We start from the raw sequence: 14,997 nt of genomic DNA on the forward strand, positions 1-14,997 counted from the left end.
TCTGAAAGCGTACTTTGCTTTTTTACCTTTTTTTCTTTATCACATAATATGTAAGTTTTTGTGTCTGGCTTTTTAAACTCAACAATACACTTGTGAGATCCATCCATATATAATTGTGTATAACTAGAGAGTATTCTCAATGTTGAATGCTGTAGAATATTCTACTATGTAAATATATCATAATCGATTTTTACATGCTATTGCTGATAGACTTTTCTGTAATTTTCTTTTTTTTTTCTGTAATTTTCAATTTAGCACCACAACAAAACAGGACTGCTATGTACATTCTCTTTTTTTGTAAGTTTTTATTTAAATTCCAGTTAGTTAACATACAGTATAATGTTAGTTTCAAGTGTGCAATATATTGATTCAGCACTTCCATTCAACACTCTATGCTTATCACAGCAAGTCCACTCCTTAAGCCTCATAATCAGTTTAACCCATCCCCCAACCTACTGCCCCTCTGGTGACCATCAATTTGTCCTCTATAGTTAAGAGTCTGTTTCTTGGTTAGCCCTCCCGCCCCCTCTCTGCCCTTTACTCATTTGTTTTGTTTCTTAGATTCCACATATGAGTGAAGTCATTTGTCTCTCTCTGACTGACTTGTTTCACTTAGCATAATACATTCTAGCTCCATCCATGTTATTGGTTTTTTAAAAAAAGATTTTATTTATTTCTTCATGGGAGACACAGAGATAGAGAGGCAGAGACACAGGCAGAGGGAGAAGCATCTCCCTCTGGGAAGCCTGATGCAGAACTGGATCCCAGGACCCTGGGATCACAACCTAAGCCAAAGGCAGACACTTCACCCACTGAGCCACACAGGTGCTCCTCCATCCATGTCATTGTAAATGGCAAGATTTCATTCTTTTTTATGACTGAGGAATATTTCATTATATATCTCATATCTTCCATTATATATATATATATTTTATATATATATATATAAAACGTACATATATGAAATATAATGTTGGGCTGGCTGAGAGACAGGGGCACCCAAAATGGGTCTCAGATTGGGTCAAAATGGCTGATCTTCCTGCCAAAGCAGCCATGACCACCACATCATCTCCAGTAAATCGAAGTCTAATCGGGAAATTGAAACTTTCCAGCCAGGGACCACCCCCCATTGTCTGTACTATCCCCACCCCCAGCCAATCACCTAGGGATACAGTGTTCCCTTGTCTAATTTGGCAAGGGACCCACCTGGATCCAGACCCAGAACCAATAAGGCTTAAAAACCCCACAATCCCCAACCCCGGTGCGACTTCCCTGACTCGGGCCACCTCTCCCAGTCATGGAAACTCGCCCATTAAAAGCACTCTCGAACCTACTGCCTGGCTCTGCTGTTTTTTTTTTTTTTTTTTTTTCTCCACTGTTCATTTTGGAAAAAAATCTAACATATACTACATCTTCTAAATTCAACATCAAAGGAATAACAGGCATTGGTGAGGATGTTGAGAAAAGAGAACTTTCTTGCACTGTTAGAGGGAACACAAACTGGTGCAACCACACTGGAAAACAGTATGGAGTTTCCTTAAAAAGGTAAAATGATAACTCCCTATAATCCAGCAATTGCACTACTAGGTATTTACCCAAAGAGCACAAAAATACTAATTCAAAGAGATATATGCACCCTGATGTTTACAGCAGCATTATCTATAATAACTAAATTATGGAAACACCCCAAGTGTCCATAGACTAATGAGTGGATAAAGAAGTGTACACTTATTGATGAAATATTACTCAGCTATGTACCCTCTATTACATGTCTTTTAAGGAATATGCACACATGTACACTTATATTGAGTTTATATTTACATTGAGTTTGCCTAAGAAAAGATTTACTGGGTCATAAGCAATGTGTATGTCACCTTAAATAGATGCTGCCAGTTTTCCAAACTATAGCATTTATACTCCTATCAGAAGAGATCAAGAGTTCTTATCGTTCCACATCCTGATCTACACTTCAATATTGTCTATTTATTTTAGCCTTTCTGATGGGTGTGCTTCATTGTTCATCTGCAGTTGTATTAGTACTTAGATGGATCTCTAATTGTTTTGTTTCTGAACCATTATATCACAAAGAATTATTACTATTGATTTTTATTTTACTTCTTTATTACATCTACTTGTTCTTTGAATCAGAAATGTTTGCTAATCTTGTATCTTTCTGATATGGATAGAATAATATTTGTCTTCCATTTCTCCCCAAGCTTTTCTTAGTCATTGATAAATATGTAGCACTTTATTTATGGACTGGTGATGCAAATTTTAGGAACTACAATTGGTACCTGAATGTGTTCCTTGGAAAAGCTCTACTGAGACAGGTCCTTATACTTATCAAATTGCTACTCCACACAGGGGTGGCAGAAATGCTGGATTTCTCCTACTGTTGTGCCCCGAGGCTTATCAAGATAAAAGGCCCGTCCAAGTGTTTCCCAATTCTGTTGGCTTTGCAAGGGCAAGTGGTCTCTCTTTCCTTTCTAACCAGACCCCGTAAGATTTTTGCTATCCTAGAATGTAGAATTTAGTCATTTATACAGTAAAAGTACCTAACTTTGTTTCCAAAGGGATATAAATTTATGTTTTCAAACAAATCAGATATCAATAGTACTTTTATTTGGAAGCATGGATATTATCATCCCTGGCAGTAATTTTATCTTCAGAAATGAAAGACTTCAGAAATAGGTTTCTGAAATCTCTTAAGCATGCCAGTTCTGCTTTTACTTAGTATCCAACTGATCTCTAATTCTATATGCCTTGATTTTTATTTTTGTTTTGTTTTTTTTTTAAGATTTTATTTATTTATTCATGATAGACACACACACAGATAGGCAGAGACACAGGCAGAGGGAGAAGCAGGCTCCATGCAGGGAGCCTGATGTGGGACTTGATCCCGGGACTCCAGGATCATGCCTGGACCGAAGGCAGGCGCCAAACCGCTGAGCCACCCAGGGATCCCTATGCCTTGATTTTTGAACTGATGAATGCAAATTCTGCATTCTGGCCAGAGCTAGCAAAATAATAATTATATATATTATAGGATATTATATATAATTAAATATATATAAATTATATAATAATATAATTATATAATAATTATATATATAATTGAGCCTTGAAAACAAAAACAAGTTATACAATAAACATGTTATACAATCATCAGAAACACCTACGCTTCCTTAGGAAGTGATTGTATAACTTGTTTTCAAGGCTTAAGGCAATAACGTATACTAATACATTACTACAGATTACATTCTTCTCTCATCCAGATATATTTTTAACCACAGTCATCTTTATTACTGGAGTAAATGCAAACTACTTGCTTGGAGAAGATTTTTGCAACCATACTGGAGGAATTATTTAGCAAGCTGACACATGTCACTCTTTTCGAGCAAGGACCGATGAATTTGCAACTTTCAGAGTTTCATTTCTTCAGATTGTTTTCCCTGTAATAAGTGACTTGATGATTATTAACAGCCCTTCCAACTCTGCATTTTCATGGTTCAGTGCTTGGCAAAATTTCAAAAGAATGCAAACATATATCTTGTTTATTTCATATATTTTATAGTCCTTAAAACATTTGGCCACGTGATGGGCTCTTACTATATTTATTTTAGTTTTTGTTTTTGAGAAAAAAATTATTAATGCCTAACGATTGAAGAATGAGAGACTAAAAATTGTCTTTAAAAATAACATTTAGGGGAAACTTGGCAGCTTAGTCAGTTGAACGTCTCTTGATCTCAGCTTAGTTCTTGATCTCAGGGTCGTGGGTTGGAGCCCTATGTTGGGCTCCACATTGGGCATGACACCTATTAAAAAAAAAAAAACGTTTAAAGCTCTAGTAAAAGGAAACAAACTTTTAAAGTGATGTAGTGGGAGTTTTAATAGATAATAACCGTCACCACCATCACCCCACTACTACTGTAAAATATGATCTTGACCTATCTAACACATTAGCATTTCTAGTAATCATACCAATTCCTACTGATAATTCATCATAGCAATTCAAGTTCTTTTCCACAGTTAATAGCTATAGTTTATTCAGTATGATTATGCTGCAGTTAAGTTAAATACTAATCCTTTCAGTTGATCTTAATGCAATGTCCTCAGATAATGGAGATCAAGGAGAAAGAGAGGAAAACATAATGAAAGCAAAGTATTTTATTTGCCAGAATTCCTCATAAAAATAAAATTGTAATTTTTGAAAAAATACTATAATGGCAAGTAAGGCAAATTTCCTAAAGGGTGATAAATGTGATCTGAAATGTGAGAAAACAGAAGGACTTGAGAGGAGAAAAAGAGAAAGAGAGTGAAGAAGAATTAGTAAGATACAAAAGACCACAGGATTTTCAATGGGCCTCTTTGAACTAGTATTTCTTTGAAAGGTTTTGCTTAATTTATTTATTTGAGAGAGAAAGCATGCAGAGGGGCATAGTGGAAGAGAGAGGGATAAGCAGGCTCCATGCTGAGTCTGACAGCCCTCAATCTCAGGACACTGAGATCATGACCTAAGCTGAAATTGTGAGTCCTGTGCTTAACCTACCAAGCCACCCAGATGCTCCTCCTCCTCAACTAGTATTATGATAGATTTCTAAATGCATAGACTGTCCAGAATTAGTCTTGTTTGGAGATGTAATCTAATGAAGATTTGGGATTTGTACCTGTTGATCATAGAAGAATGAGTAAATTCTGGAATCTCACAGGATTTGTACAGCAGGATTCTGGATTCTTACAAAGCCTTGGACATGGTGCTCAGGTCAAGTTCAATCAAATCCCCAAGGGAAGGAGGGCTCCCCTGACATCTGTGTTATAAAGTAATGACAGGGATCCTTGGGTGGCGCAGCGGTTTGGCGCCTGCCTTTGGCCCAGGGCGTGATCCTGGAGACCCGGGATCGAATCCCACGTCGGGCTCCCAGTGCATGGAGCCTGCTTCTCCCTCTGCCTGTGTCTCTGCCTCTCTCTCTCTCTGTGTGACTATCATAAATAAAAATAAATAAATAAATAAAAAATAAAAAAAAATAATGACAAAAGTACTAATATGTAGAGATGGAACTTATCTATGAGGACTCAGAGTTGCAGAGAATTTGCCAATTCCTGTAGGATATAGCACATTTGACTGTACCTCTGTCAGATGATAATACCAATGATTACTACATTTTCTACCCAATACTTAAGGAAAATAAGTGTGGTTTACTCACTCATATCTATTACCCAAAGTTTCCATCACAGAAATGAACATGTTTGATAATGAATTCTTATGAAATTGATTTAAGAGAGCCTGACAAAAATCTTGTGATATAATGGAAAAATTATTTATTATTTTTAATAATTATTAAATTATTATTGACTTTGGGACTGGAAGGCCTAAATCCAAATCATGGCTCAAGGTAGCCTTAAGCAAGTTCCTTAAATGTTCTGAATTTTAGTCTTACTAATTGCAAAATGAGATTATATTACCTTTTTCAAAGTCTTGTACTAAAATGAAAGAACATAAAAGTACCAATTAAATAATAGGTGTATTAATGCAACATGTGTGTGTGTAAAAAATACATTTTATTGCCAGGTCTTCAAAGATTATAGGCCTTTTACATTAAAATTTGGTAGAGTAAGGATTATTTTTCTAACATTTAGAACAATTTTTTGCTTAATATTGTATGGCCATGGGCCCTTGTGAAAAGAGGTTCCATTAAGCATTTCTGTGAGATTTTAATTATAGTTTTTAGTATATCTATGTGTAAATTTTAGTGACAATGCTCTATCTCTGAATGTCAAAATAACTAAATACATTTAGTTCTTTTTCTATATAAAATGAAATATGACTATTGTTATCTTTCAGAAGAGAAAATAGGTCTTTACATTAAAAGTAAGGAAACATTTTATTAAAAATGTCTTGTCACTATTTATTGTAATATAGTGCTTTTATAAAATATCTGTCATTATTTACTCACTATTTTCACAAAAATTTGGAGTTCAGAAATAATTTTACTGTTGCTATTAGCAGTATATCCCCCTTGGTGACTGTGACCTCCATAAACTTCTAGAGGAAGCTTAATATAGCAAGGAGACAAACTAGTCAGCATTGCAGAATTTTGGGAAGTTTGAAAGGCCTCATGATGACTGTTGCACCATGGAGTTAGGAAATGGTACATACCAAGCCCAACTCAAAACTTCTTTCAAATCTTTATGTAGAATAAAATCCATTTTTCCATGGCAGTATTTTTTCATACTCTCCTCCATACCATAACAACCCATCCCAGTGATTGCTGGCAGGGGAATTTCCAGAGAGAGAGAGAGAGGGGGAAAAAAAATTGAGCCTCCTCAGAGAGCTCATTCAGTAATTGTTTTTCTTATGAGTTCTTGGTCCCTGTAACATAAAACAAGCACCCACAAGCAAGACAACAAGCCTCAGATGGATCCAAGAACTAAATTGTATTTTGGCTCTCAAGATCTTGCTGTCTCGTAAAGATATGCTTTTCTTAGAGTCTAGAACATCAGATAATATAAGTCATACAGATCAAATTGTGGAAATATCTAATGCTACAAAAGTTTTAACACATATGATACAAAAAGCACAGGCAACAGAAGAAAAAAGCTAGATAAATTTAACTTCATAAAAATTAAACATTTTTGCACATCGAGCAGACACTATCAACAGAGTGAAAGGTAACCCATAGAATAGGAGAGAATATTTGCAAATCAATACCTGACAAGGGATTAATATCTACGTTAAATAAAGAACTCCTACAACTCAACAATTAAAAAACCCAAATGACTCAATTTAAAAAGGATTCAGATAGACATTTCTTCAAAGAAGATATACAGTGCTAATAACCACATATAAATATGTTCAACACTACTAATTGTTAGTAATGGAAATTCAAATAGGAATAGTATAATAATAGGAATAAGAATATTGAAATCAAATTATTTTGAGATACCATTTCATATCCATTGGGATGGGTAATATCTTTAAAAAGGAAGAGAAACTAACGAGTACTGACAAGAATATGGAAAAATCAGAAATCTTGTGCATTCTTGGTGGGAATGTAAAATGGTGCAGCTGCTATGGAAAACAGCATGCTGTTTGCTCAAAAAATAGAATCGCCATATGATCCAGAAATTTCACTTTAGGGTATATACTTCAAAGAATTGAAAGCAGGGGCTTGAACAGATACTTGCACACTAATGTTCATATTTTTCACAATTCACATTCATAGCATTTTTCACAACTGCCAAAAGGTAAAAACAACCCAAATGTCCATTGATGGTTAAATGGTTAAACAAAATGTGATCTATACACATAAGGGAATACTATTCAACTTCAAAAATGTAAGAAATTCTAGGATGCCTGGGTGGCTCAGCAGTTGGGCATCTGCCTTTGGCTCAAGGTGTGATCCCAGTCCTGGGATTGAGTCCCACATCAGGCTCCCTGGGGGGTGCCTGCTTCTCCCTCTGCCTGTTTCTGCCTCTCTCTGTGTCTCTCATGAATAAATGAATAAAATATTTTAAAAAATTAAAATAAAAATGTAAGAAATTCTGACACATGATACAACATGGATAAACTTTGAAGACATTATGCTAAATGAAATAAGACAATGACAGAAGGACAAAAATTATGTAGTTCCACTTGTGGTAGGTACCTAGAGTGATCAGGTTCATAGCTACAGAAAAACAGAATGGTAGTTGACAGGAACTGGAGGAAAGGGGGTATGGGAATAAGAGTTATTGTCTAATGGGTACAGATTTACAGTTTGGGAATATGAAAAAGTTCTGGAGATGTATAGTGTGATAGTTGTACAATGATGTGAATATACCACTAATATGCCACTAAACTGTGAACCTAAGAATTGCTAAAATGGCATACTTTGTTGTGATATTTTATCACAATAAAGAATCATAACACAATAGGAAATGCCAGTGATCCTTATAGATGAATGACAGATGATAGATAGATGGGATAGATAGATAGATGATAGAACAAATAGATAATGGATGGGAACTTTTGAGAATTATTTAAAGAATTTTTAATGAGTAAAAGTGGTAAAGAAATACAGATAGAGCAGGCTTGAATTCAGACTTAGACGCTTAAGTTGGGAATCCAGTATAGCTTGTCCAAATTTCATTCATTATACTTAACCAATCTCTATTCAACATATAAGACTTCTAGAATATCTCTGTCTTAGGCTGCCAAGTTCCTTGTTTTTAGAGCTAAATAAAAGGATCCCAAGGTTATATTAGAATTAAGCTGGAGGACATTCTGAATAGTCAGAGGCAAACACAGTGCAAGGGGCAGGTACAAGGAACCAAAGGTCAGTACTGGAAATCTAATCTCAGTTATTACATCTAAAGACCAAGTTGGGGGGATAGTTAGGAGGAAAAAGAAATGATCAGAATCTGGGGTTGCCAAAACAGAGTGCAAGGCAATAAAATATTACATGGTTCAAGAAAAAAGCCATTAGCTTTACTTTTACAGAATGCTAGCCAAGTCTTAGTTGTAGTTGTAGATCAGTCAAAAGAAAGCCCTACTAAGAGGAACTTTGTTTTCATATTTTATTCTCTATGTCCAGATCTCATATTTATTGCATTTTTTTCCATCTCCATATGTCTCTCTTTCTATCTTCTGGTTTCATTTCTTTCATCATCACAATTCAGATTATATTAGGATCTTGTCAACATTGGACGAGGAAGAAGAGTAGGAAGTTAAAATTGCGTGGAGAACAGATGGTGGCTGGGAAGTGCACTTGAGCTCAGACAGGACTGGAGACAACTAAATAACTGCAGCAACAAATCTCAGTTAAGGCACTTCTATGGTTTATCCTATGTCCAAAGAACAGTAGGATCTCAGACAGTCAGTAGTATCAGAAGGTCCAGTGAAGTGGGCAGGAAATTCCAAGTGATGGCTCAGTTTGTTCTGGGACTGAGAAGATGTCCAAATGCAGTAAGATTCCTATTAGGGGGATGGGGACAGGAAGATGAAGAATTGTCTCTAGACTCGAAGGGTGGAATTGCCCGGAACTAGACCAGGCAATGTTTCATGTTTGAGATTAAAGCAAGAGGAGAGGACAGAGGTAAACGATAGAGTAGCTACAGAGAAAATTCACAGTAATGCATACATAAGTAAATAAGTCCTGTTTTTTGACCAAGGCCAGTACAGAACACAGATACAAGGAGATATTAATTCAAGGACTAATTAGGACAAATTATTGGGAACATGGTTAGATAGAAGATTGTGGGAGCTAATGGCCTATTGATTGGTTTGCTTGAAACCTGCTCCTGAGAATAGTGCTTATATGTTTATTCATCCTGTCAGTGTAAACTTAAGAACCAGGGAAAACTGCAGCAGTTCAGGCTTAGTCAATCTGTTGAGCCAGGGTGAAAAGGACACAGTCATTAACACTTGATTTCTTTCCTCCCTTATTTCTCTTTTGTTGCTGCATTTCTTTTTAACTGGATAAAGTGAAGAGGAAGAATTTGACTTTTAAGTCATGTTTATTGAGTGGCATTTTTTTCATATATCTCAACTCTGCTGTTCCAAAGCAAAACAAAATGAATCTACAACCCTAAAATTACTGTGTTCTAATATATGTGGTTCTAGCATAGATCTAATCTAAGGCAAGTAGACATAAATGAAACTCTGGAAATAATAATAGAGGAATATCTGTAGTGCCAGATTTTACTATTAGGTAAAAATTTTATTTGAGATTTTAGTTTTTTAATCAGTCAGTTCTTATATAAACTAGCAGCCAGAAGAGTTAGGCTTAGCAAGTTCTGTGTTTTAAGAGAATTTAAATTATTATGATTCCAGGAAGACCATGTGTTTCCCAGTTCACCACAATATCTATGACCTCCTGCTGTTGATACTTAGCTGTTATTTACATTTTTCTAACCTGTTTGGTCACAGAATATGATTATTATTTTTAAAGAAGAACCTTGATATATTTTGAGAAATATATTTAGTGATTTGGCAAGTTTTCAAAGCCCAGCATAATTTTAGTAGCAAACCTCAAGAAAGGAAAGACAAAGCTGTACAGATGTTATTAATGATAAGCTTAGCTCTGTCTCTGCCTAAGGGACATACTCCCTACAGACCAGTTTCATAGTCCATGTACCAAGTTTATTGTTATTGGCAGAAAACTACAAGTTACTACATGATGTAGGTTATTTATTTATTTTGTTCCCATCTCCCTACTTATTTTTTAAAATAGACTTATTTTTAAAAAAAACAGTTTTTGATTTATAGAAAAATTGAGATAATACTACAGAGAGTTTCCATATGTCCTATACCCAGTTCCTCCAATTATTAACATCTTACATTAGTGGGGTACCAATACTGTGATATTATTGTTATGGACTGAACGTTCTGTCCCCCACCACCAAATTTATATGTTGAAATTCTAACCCCCAAAGTAATGGTATTTAGAGGCAAGTCCTTTAGGATGAAATTGGGCCATGAGAGTAGAAGCCTCTTGAAAGGGATTAGTGCTCTCATGAGAAGACATGAGAACTTGCTCAGACTCTACTTTCTGTGACGTGGATGACAAAGCAGGACTCAGAAGACTTCGAGTGGGGAGAGAATCCTTAATAGAACCCAGGCTGGCTGACATGAATTTCCAACCTCCAGAACTGTGAGAAATAAAGTCTGTTGTTTATAAGCCCCCCAGTCTATGGTACTTTTTTTATAGCAGCCTAAATTGACTAAGACAATATTAACTGAAGTCCATACTTTATTCAGATTTTCATGGGTTTTACCTAATGTTCTTTTTCTGTTCTAAAATTAATCCAGGATACATTACACTTAGTTGTCTTTTAGACTCATTTTAGATATAGCAGTTTCTCAGAACTTCCTTGTTTAAGATAACCTTGACAGTTTTGAGGAGCACTGGTCAGATATACTATAGACTGTCTCTCTACTGGAATTTATCTCATGTTTTTCTTATGATTAGAATGAGATCATGGGTTTTCAGGAGGAAGACCAGGGGGGTAAGGTGCCATTTTCATTACCTCATTGCATTCTATCAATATAATTAGTCACTGTTGATGTTTGACATAACATTTTTCAGGTTTCTCTGCTGTAAAGGCACTCTTCCTCCCCTTCCATAAGGTACTCTTTTGGGGGTGAAGTCATTATGCCCAGCCCACACCCAGGAGTACATAGTTACATTTCATCTCCTTGAGAAAGGAGTATCTGTGTAAATTATTTGGAATTCTTCTGCATGGGAGATTTGTCTCTTCTCCATTTATTTATTCACTCAACCATTTATTTACATCAGTATGGACTCATGACTATTTTTGTTATGTTTGGGGTTTACAATATTTATTTTGTTCTCAATTTGTTCAAACTTTGGGCATAGTTCCAGCTTTCAGTTGGCTCCTGTTCTTCTTTGACATGCCCTCATGGGTTTTTTTGGAGGGAGGCACTTCCTTACTTTCTAAAGCTGGATGCTTAAGGCTTCTTGTATAGTCTTGACCCAGTCCTCTGACCAAACATTTCTCAAAAAATCCTTGCTTCATTTTATTGGAAAATGGTGTGCTTGTTGCTACTAGAGTGTCATCACATCTAGGTCCTATCAGTAGATGAAAGAAGGAAATATATCTGTATTTACTAACCTCTTTATAAGTATTTCCTTTTTTAAAATTTTTCTTTATTTGTTCATGAGAGACACACAGAGAGAGGCAGAGATGTAGGCAGAGGGAGAACCAGGCTCCCTGCAGGGAGCCTGATGTGGGACTTGATCCCAGGACTCTGGGATCACGCCCTGAGCCAAAGGCAGATGCTCAACCACTGTGCCACCCAGGTGCGCATCTTTATAAGTCTTTACTTATGTATCCATCTATATCTATACTAAGCTAACTATGAATTCATATTGATATCTCTAATTCTAATCCATCACTACATAGACGATTTTAATCTCTTCCTCTTGCTTATCTGAGAGCAGCTACTCCAACAGTGAGGACTGGTTCTCAACATGCATTCATTTATTTAGCTGTTCAATTACATTTTTCAGTTATATATGTAGCAGCATCAAATTGTCAATCCATATTCTCTTATACCACAGATTTTTTTCAAGAGTCAAAATTTCAAAACTTAAATCTGTAAGAACTAATGTATTATATTTAAGGCAAGTATAAAAATGGCATTCATTCTAATCCTAATAAATGCCACACAGAGCATACCATATTTAAATCAGAGTTCATCTATTTTTGTTCACTATAAAATCTGATCAAAATTTTAAGTGATTGGGGAAGGTATGGATTGAAACATAAACCACATAGCTTACATAAAATCTATGTAATATTACTTGTACTTCTATTTTGAGATTAAAGAAAATGATAGTAACCTGGGAGAGTGAAAAGAAACCTTCAGGAATGGGATCCCTGGGTGGCGCAGTGGTTTAGCGCCCGCCTTTGGCCCAGGGCACGATCCTGGAGACCCGGGATCAAATCCCACGTCGGGCTCCCAGTGCATGGAACCTGCTTCTCCCTCTGCCTATGTCTCTGCCTCTCTCTCTCTCTCTCTGTGACTATCATAAATAAAAAAAAATAAAAAGAAATTAAAAAAATAAAATAAAATAAAAAGAAACCTTCAGGAAAAAATTTAGTACTAGAAAAGGACTTATAAATAGAAGTCAGTGTCCATTTCACATCAGTGTAGAGGCCTCATTCAAGCTTTGCAGGAGGATTCCATAAATAAGAGATTTTTTTAAACATCCAGATATATTTTAAATAGAATCAGTAATAACAAACTTTAAGACAAGTTTCAAATGAGCTGTTTACTAAATGTGACTAGTGTATAGTCAGAAAAGAATAAAACTAGTGTAGAAAGTCAGTAGCAGGCTAACTCACATAAGTCATAATAAGGCCGCCGAAGACCAGTAGAGACCTGAGCAGAAACAGGTTGTCACTTTAATAAAACATGTCTCTATATGGGATTCCTACAAAGGCCATAGTGAAAACCTTTGGAAGCATAAGGAAAAAGTAAATCCTGGCAGAGGTATCTCTTAGCTTGCTTTCCCATAAGCATTTAATTTAGGGAAACACTAAAAATATAAATGTGAAGGTATTTTGAACAGCAGGGGATAAATGGCAGATTAATTTAAGAAGCAGACAGTGAAAAGAACCACATCATATCATGATAAAAACATGAGCAAAATTGTGCCCTATGAAATCGAATTGCTGGATACATTAAGATAGATCTTCAGCCCCAGCACCATGATTTTTTACAAAGCCTTTGGAACATTCCTCTAGATAGGTCTGAAGCAGACCTTACGTGGAAATATCTGCAAATATTTTCCCCATCGTAGTTTTCCAATATACTCTTAAGTCTATCAGCTTACTAAATGATGTTGGAAAGTCTTGTAACAATAATATTTATCTAACTTGATTTTTATTTATGGGAATGCAAAAAGTGTAGAAAGTCCTCTTTCTTCACTCACTGGGAGTTGGGTTCTTTGACCCTTAAGTAATCTTTTGGAGAATTCCTGATTGCTCCATGTGTAAATCTTGTGGGAACAAACAGCCTGGTATTTACTGTGTTACATCAAAAATTTCCCTAGCTCTTGTCTGTGATGTCTGCAAATTCAGCTGATGGTTACTAAATGTCGGGCAATTGCTGGCTTCTGTTTTTTTTTTTTTTTAAGTGAGTAATGGAGAAATTATTGCTTTTTAAGCTTTTTTTCGTTATGCAGGGTTAATGCAGTCTTAAGCAATTTTTGTTTGCTGTATTACTACCACAAGCCAAAAGCAAAATTGTTTTCCATCTTTTTTTCTGAAGTTTTCAAACCTACCTGGATGGCAAAACAAATGTATTATAGTAAGGAATTATTTTCTGCTGATTTGCCAAAATCTTGATAATAAAAGATTTTGCTTAGGTAACCTTAACTTATGAATCTATGTCTTGGTACATTTCTAGCAAACAAATAAACAGCAGTTATGAAAATTATTTGTATGTTGTACATATGATGTATTATGCATTATAGTATTTTACATTTAATGCAGTTTTAAGGTGAGCACTTTATTATTATCTCTCTATTCCTTTTTATTTTGCGCATGTGTATTTGTATTTTTACATTTATGTTTCTCCTTGGTAAAATTGGATTTGTAAATTGTATTCCATATGAATGGATTAAAGTTATAGAGTAATAGATTGCAAGTTCAAGTTTGTGTCAAAGTCTGTGTCTATATAAATAAAACCCATGTCTAGGGATCCCTGGGCGGCTCAGCGGTTTAGCACCTGCCTTCCGACCACGGCGTGATCCTGGAGCCCCAAGATCCAGCACCACGTGGGGCTCCCTGCATGGAGGCTGCTTCTCCCTCTGCCTGTGTCCCTGCCTCTCTCTCTCTTTATGTCTCTCATGAATAAATAAATAAAATCTTTTTAAAAATTGTTTAAAAAAACAAAAAAGCAAAACAAAACCCATGACTACACACATAATTTTACTAACATCACTTCTGCAAAATAAAACAAAAATTTTCAGTTCAGCAAATTGACTGGCTTTTCCTTTTCTCTCACTCTTGCTCTCTCATAATTCTCTTATTCTTTTACATTGTTCCTTTTTGGCTTGTTTACGTGATGCCTAATCTCTAGTTTGATCTATGAATTGCCTTTTTGATAGAATACTTTGCTGTCCTATAGCACTGACAACATAAACGAGAAAGTGGGGGGAAATCTGTTAGCACATTTTAAAGGTGCTAAGGATGAAAATAAGTAGATTTTTAAGGAAATAGTCATTGTTAAGATTTACCAGATTGGTCAAGTTGTTTTCACCTGGCTTCCAATGTTAGACACCGATCATATTAACAATGTGTAATTATCACAGGAAAAGGTTTTGTATAAAGTTGGGAGTTCTTTGATGATTCAAATTATCTACTTATTTATCAAAATCTTGAGAATAAAAGATTCTGCTTAGGTAACTTTAACCTATGAATCTATTTCTTGGTGCATTTTTAGCAAAAACAAACAACAACAACAAAAAAATCCCATATCTTAACACA

The sequence above is a fragment of the Nyctereutes procyonoides genome, unplaced genomic scaffold, assembly GCF_905146905.1.
Source record: "Nyctereutes procyonoides isolate TBG_1078 unplaced genomic scaffold, NYPRO_anot_genome, whole genome shotgun sequence".
Classification (NCBI taxonomy): Eukaryota; Metazoa; Chordata; class Mammalia; order Carnivora; family Canidae; genus Nyctereutes; species Nyctereutes procyonoides.